Source organism: Callorhinus ursinus, unplaced genomic scaffold (assembly GCF_003265705.2).
Source record: "Callorhinus ursinus isolate GAN/ISIS: 27379988/994484 unplaced genomic scaffold, GSC_fseal_2.0 scaffold33, whole genome shotgun sequence".
NCBI lineage: Eukaryota > Metazoa > Chordata > Mammalia > Carnivora > Otariidae > Callorhinus > Callorhinus ursinus.
This window is the reverse complement of record NW_027397095.1, coordinates 11545153-11551661: the sequence shown is the minus strand read 5'-3', so window position 1 is coordinate 11551661 and position 6509 is coordinate 11545153. Positions and strand designations below refer to the sequence as shown.

Sequence of the window (6509 nt, the reverse complement as noted above, 5' to 3'; positions counted from 1 at the left end):
GATATGTTTCCTGAGACAAGGGAAACAAAAGCAAAAATAAACTATTGGGACTACATCAAAATAAAAATCTTCTCCACAGAGAAGGAAACAATCAAGAAAATCAATAAGTGACCTATGGAATGGGAGAAAATATTTGTAAATGAGACATCTGATAAAGGGCTAGTATCCAAACTATATAAAGAACTTATAAAACTCAACACCCAAATAACAAATAATCCAGTTAAAAATGGGCAGAAGACATGAACAGACATTTCTGCAAAGAAGACATCCAGATGGTCAACAGACACATGAAAAGATGTTCATCATACTTACCACCAGGGAAATGCAAATCAAAACTACAATGAGATATCACCTCACACCTGTCAGAATGACTAAAATCAAAAACACAAGAAACAAGTGTTGACAAAGATGTGGAGAAAAAGGAACACTTGTGCACTATTGGCAGGCTTGCAAACTGGTGCAGCCACTCTGGAAAACAGGATGGAGGTTCCTCAAAATGTTAAAAAAAAAACAAAAACAAAACTACCTTAGATCCAGCAATCACACTACTGATCTACCCAAAGAATACAGAAACACTAATTCAAAGGGATACATGCACCCCTACGTTTATAGCAGCATTATTTACAATAGCCAAGATATGAAAGCAGCCCAAGTTTCCATCAACTGGTGAATGGACAAAGAAGAAGTGATACATATATACACAATGGAATATTATTCAGCCATAAAAAGAATGATATCTTGCCATTTGTAATGACATGGAAGGACCTAGGGAGTACAATGCAAGGTGAAATAAGTCAGTCAGAGAGACAAATACTGTATGATTTCACTCACATGTGGAATGAAGAGTAAACCTAAGGAAATTAGAAAAACTAAAATCAGAATACAGAGGAAATTAATGAGATAGAAAATAACACAGAGCATCAACAAACCAAAGGCTGGCCTTTTGGAAAGACTAGTAAAATATGGAAACCACATAATGAATATGTTTAAAAAAAAGAAAGAAAAAACATGTTAAAAATATAAGAAATGAAAGGCAGGGATATAATTAGAGATACAGTGGAGACTAAAAATTCACATGGAAATATCATGACCAACTTTATGCCAATAAATTAGAAATGAATTTTCTAAGAAATAATTACTAAAACGGACTTAAGAAATAACAGAAAAAAACTTGAATATATCTATATAACCAATAAAGAAACTGAATAAACATTTTAGAATCTACATACAAAATCAGCAGGCCAGAGACTTTCGCAGACGAATTCTACCTGAATTTCACAGAACGAGTATTTTCTTTCTTATGCCCCTGAAGAATAGATGTGTTCTATCATACAAATTGTTCTACAGCAGTGGTTCTCAAACCTGGCTTCACATTATAGTCACCTGGGGAGCATTTTAAAATATTGATGCCTGGATCCACCTCCAGAGATTCTGATTTATTTGGTATCGGACAAAAAACACTGAACATTATTTTATACACAAACAAAAGCCAAAAAACAAAAACTCCCCAAGTAATCCAAGTGTGCACCTGGGAATCACTGAACTAGTGAATAAGATAATAAATAGGTAAAGCTAGCCAAGTCATTTATTGAGGCAAATACAAACTTGATACAAAATCCCAACTTAGACAACACAAGAATAAAATCATAGATCAATCTCATGTATATATAGATGTAAAAATTCTAAAGAAAATAGTATAAAACTAAATCAGACATGCATTAAAAAGAACATGATGGTGCCCCTGGGTGGGTCAGTGGGTAAGCATCTGACTCTTGATTTCAGCTCAGGTCATGACCTCAGGGTCGTGAGAATGAGGAGCCCCATGATGGGCTCTGAGCTCAGTGAGGAGTGTGCTTAAGATTCTCTCTCTCCCTCTCCCCTTACCCCTCCCCACTCCATGGGCGCTCTCTCTCTCTAAAATAAATTAAATCTTAAAAAAAAAAAAACATGATGACAATGTGTGGCTTAACCTAAGAGTGCAAAGATCTTTTAAACTGACAAGAACAGATGCTACAGAGGATCATAGGGGAAGAGAGGAAAAAAATGAAACAAGATGAAACCAGAAAGGGAGACAAACCATAAGAGACTCTTAATCTCAGGACACAAACTGAGGGTTGCTGGAGCGGAGGGGGGTGGGAGGGACGGGGTGGCTGGGTGATGGACATTGGGGAGGGTATGTGCTATGGCGAGCTCTGTGTATTGTGTAAGACTGGTGAATCACAGACCTATACCCCTGAAACAAATAATACATTATATGTTAATTTTTAAAAAAGCAAAAAAGAAAAAAGAAGAACAGATGCTACACTTGATCTTAGCCAAAAGGCCAAGAAGTGATGCCAAGATCTTTTGACATTAAAATATTTATCACTAAAAATCATAATTTTAACAGATTAAGGGGGAAAATCTTATCATAATGTGGATACAGATTTTTTTTAGAAAATCCAAAGTCCACTCAAGAGTGAAATAACTTTTGGCAAACTACAATTATATGGGATCTTCCTTAACCTGATAAGAGCTATCAAACCCCAAATAAACAGTAGACATGTTACTTACTGGGAAAATTTTCAAAATGCAGTATTCCTTTTAAAGTTGAGAAAGTGACAAGAATGACATATTGTTGCTTATTAAGCATATACTAGAGATCCTAGCTGGTGCAAAGAGACAAGGGAAAAAAAAGTGCACAATTGACTATGAAGAACCACAGTTATGATCATTCACAGGTGACAATGCTGTAAGGGATGACCGATAGAGTTGTACCAAGCTTGTTGATAGGGAGAAAATATTTTAAAGGTCACAGTTGTTTCCAAGTTAATAAATTCAAGGGAATTCCAATTTAAATTCTAAAAGGGGATTTCACAGAAATGGACAGACTGACTCTGAAAATCATTTGGAGACATCAATGTCCTAAAAAGAATCAAGAAACTGTCAAAGAATGATAAAAATGGAGAATTTTCCCTACCAGGTATCAATATTCATCATCATAATAATACAAGCCATAAAGGCAATAGTTGATAAATATGCTACATTAAAATTAAAAACTTGTGTATATCATAAAATGCCATAAACTTAAAGACAAGTCATAGATTTGGGACAGATGTTTACTACATATATAACACTCAAAGGATTTGGGTCAAGAATAAATAATCCCAACAATCCATAACTCAAAAAAAGCCAACAATGCAACAAAAAGTGAACAAGTGATATGAATAGGCAATTCACAAAGAGAATGCCAAATTTATACAATTATATGTAATAAAGTATTAAAAATATGTAAGCTAGAAATATAGGCATCTCTCTGGGTATATCCTGAAAGTATAATATTGAACAACAAAAATCAGGTGGAAAAGGATCCTATTTTGGTAAAAATTGTAAAGTCCACAAAACAATACTTCATAATGCGCATGGTTGTAAACATATGTAGAAAATATAGAAAATGCAGGTAAATTACATACACAAATTTCAGCAGAGGAAGGGAAGGGAAAGGGATGAAGGTCAGTCTTTAGCTATAGATGTAACTGTATTTATGAAAAAAACTTAAGTAAATATGACAAAATGTTAGTGTCTGTTAAATCTGTGTGTTTGATTAATGGGTGCTTGTTATATTGAATTTATGCACTTTTCTTATGTTTGAAATACATCACGATTTAAATTACATTAAAGGGGTACCTAGTTGGCTCTGTCAGTTGAGTGTCTGACTCATGGTTTTGGCTCAGGTCATGATCTCAGGGTCGTGGGATCTAACCCCTCATCGGGCTCCGAGCTCACTGGGGAGTCTGCTTGAGATTTTCTCTTTCCCTCTCCTTCTGCCCCCACCTCCCCCAGCTCTCCCTCTCCAATAAATAAATAAATCTAAATAGATAAATAAATTACATTTAAAAATGTTTAAACCTTAAATGATTGTAAGAAAATATTTACCTGTTCATGGGAGAAGGGAAGGCCTTTTAAATATGAAAGAAAAATCATAAAGGAAAAGATTGATAAATGTGACTATATAAAAAAGTAAAAATTCAGGGGCACCTGGGCGCCTTTATTCAATTTTTTTTATAAAAATGTGGGGTTTTTTTTAAAGATTTTTATTTATTTATTTGACAGAAGCACAGCGCGAGAGGAACACAAGCAGGCGGAGTGGGAGAGGGAGAAGCAGGCTTCCCGCTGAGGAGGGAGCCTGATGTGGGGCTTGATCCCAGGACCCTAGGATCATGACCTGAGCCAAAGGCAGACGCTTAACGACTGAGCCACCCAGGCACCCCAAAAATGTGTTTTATTTTAAAGCAGGTTTATAAAAGTAGAAATCACATACAAAAATACAGATTACTCTGACATGTTAGCAAAATAGCTTATGGCTGGACTTGAGTTTGGAAGTACTGTATGTTTGAGGGCATCTGGAAATCACAGCCCAAATGGATCCTATCATCAGCCCTTGGCACTAATCTGTAAACAATATTTTCATGTAGTATATTTAGCACTTTTTAACTAGTACAAAATCGAAACATAATCATTTCCTGTTTAACACCACTTTAAAATGTTCTTCCTTAGGCCTGAGCAGATAAGTGCACTTCGTATCGTTGTTTCTAACATTTGAAGTCTAACTTAAAAACAATTAATGTTAATAGAAATAACAGGTTTTAGCTCTTTTTGTTCCATTTTGAACATATGGGAAGTCATCAATTTAAAGAAATTAGTGTTTTGTTTTTTTAAGTAGAATTTAATTCTTTTCCTTCTAGACACCATTAAAAAAAAATCACTGTTGCTATCAAAAGATTCCACACCTGAGTCTTAACTTTTATGTAGCTTCAAGTTGTCTTACTGCTTTGAAATTGCATGGAGCCCACACCTACTTCAAGGGTGTATTTCTGAGTGAAAGAACATGTAGTTCTTAGGTAACTCTAGGTCCAGTAACTAGAAAACCATGACTTTCAAACAATTATTGTGGGAGACAATTTTTTTTAAAAGGCAATTTAAAATACTTGATTCCAGAGAAATATAAAAAGAACTTTAAGAACCTTGGCAATAAGGAAAATGGCAGGCAACTCCGGTTTGGCATTCCATCCAACATTTCAAGAATAAAGACTGGCTACTACCACCTTCCTAAAACAAAGTGGGTCATTTTAAAAGCTAAAGAACCCACGATAACCCATGTTATCATTTGATCATAAAGCTAGAAGACCACAATTATATTTCCTCTGCTAATTTGGAATTCTATGAACACAGGACACGAAGGAAACTTCACAAATATGCATTAGAGTTGGCTTGAGATTCTCTACCTCTGCCCCTGCCCCCCACCTCTGCTCATGCTCTTTCTCTCAAATAAATAAATAAATCCTTAAAAAAAACTTCAAAAATTTTTAATTACAAAAGTGAAGAAAATATATATGCATAAATAAATTATATATAAAATTAGTAATATTAATGTAAAAAACACTCTTAATATCAATTTGTTCATCAAATGTGAACAATATTAATAAACAAGAATACTTAAGTTTAATGAGTATGCAGTGAGATCAGCACTTTTATCAATTGCTATTGGGAATTTAAAATGGCTGATCTGTGGGGAAGAGCAATAGATAATACTAAAAAGAGCATTAAAATTGTTCATACTAAAAACAGACATTAACCTGATAAAAATTATGATCTCTGAGGGGTGAGATGGCAGAAATGATTTACATTTCCTATATTCCATGCTTATTTTTTTAGTACCTTGTTTATTTGTTTTTATAATTTAAACTCAAAATTCCTTTTTATTTTTTTATTTTTTTAAAGATTATTTATTTATTTATTTATTTATTTATTTATTTATTTATTTGACAGAGAGAGACACAGCGAGAGAAGGAACACAAGCAGGGTGAGTGGGAGAGGGAAAAGCAGACTCCTCATGGAGCAGGGAGCCCGATGCAGGGCTCGATCATGAGCTGAACCGAAGGCAGTTGCTTAATGACTGAGTCACCCAGGCGCCCCTCAAAATTCCTTTTTAATTTAAACATTTCAATAAAAAAACAAGTTGTATCTTTTAGCTTCTAATTCTGCTTCTAAAAACACCATCCTAGGGAAATAAGTAGATGTGTGCACAAATCTTAGTATGCCAGATGATCCTTATAAATTTTATAATACTAAAACATAGACACAGTCTAAATATTAAACATTAGAGGAATAATTGAATATGTTATGGAGCAGACATAAAGGAGTAGTATGCTGATATTTAAAAATATGTTTTTAAAAATTACCACAAGAAAATGCTTGCTACATGATTGTAAGTAAAAAGAACGGATAGCTCAGTGATGTCATTCAGTGTCAAGTTAATGAAAAAAGCTTTGAAATGTAATCCAAGTTGAGAAGGGGACAAACGGTTTTTGTTATAAGACCATGCTTATGCTGACAAGGGAGCGATTCATCTCCTATGTAGACCCAATGAAGGATTTGGGCAGGAAAGAAATTCCCCCTGTGAGATGTGCTTTTTAAAATTATTTTTTATTTTGTTCTGCCCAAGAATATAAAAATATCAAATAGCAGAC

General features: G+C 34.3%; 1 pseudogene; it reads right to left on the bottom strand.

The window, feature by feature from the left end:
* Positions 1–2170: 2170 nt before the first annotated feature.
* LOC112809409 (U2 spliceosomal RNA) lies at positions 2171–2335 on the bottom strand (annotated as a pseudogene).
* Between the last annotated feature and the right edge of the window lie 4174 nt (positions 2336–6509).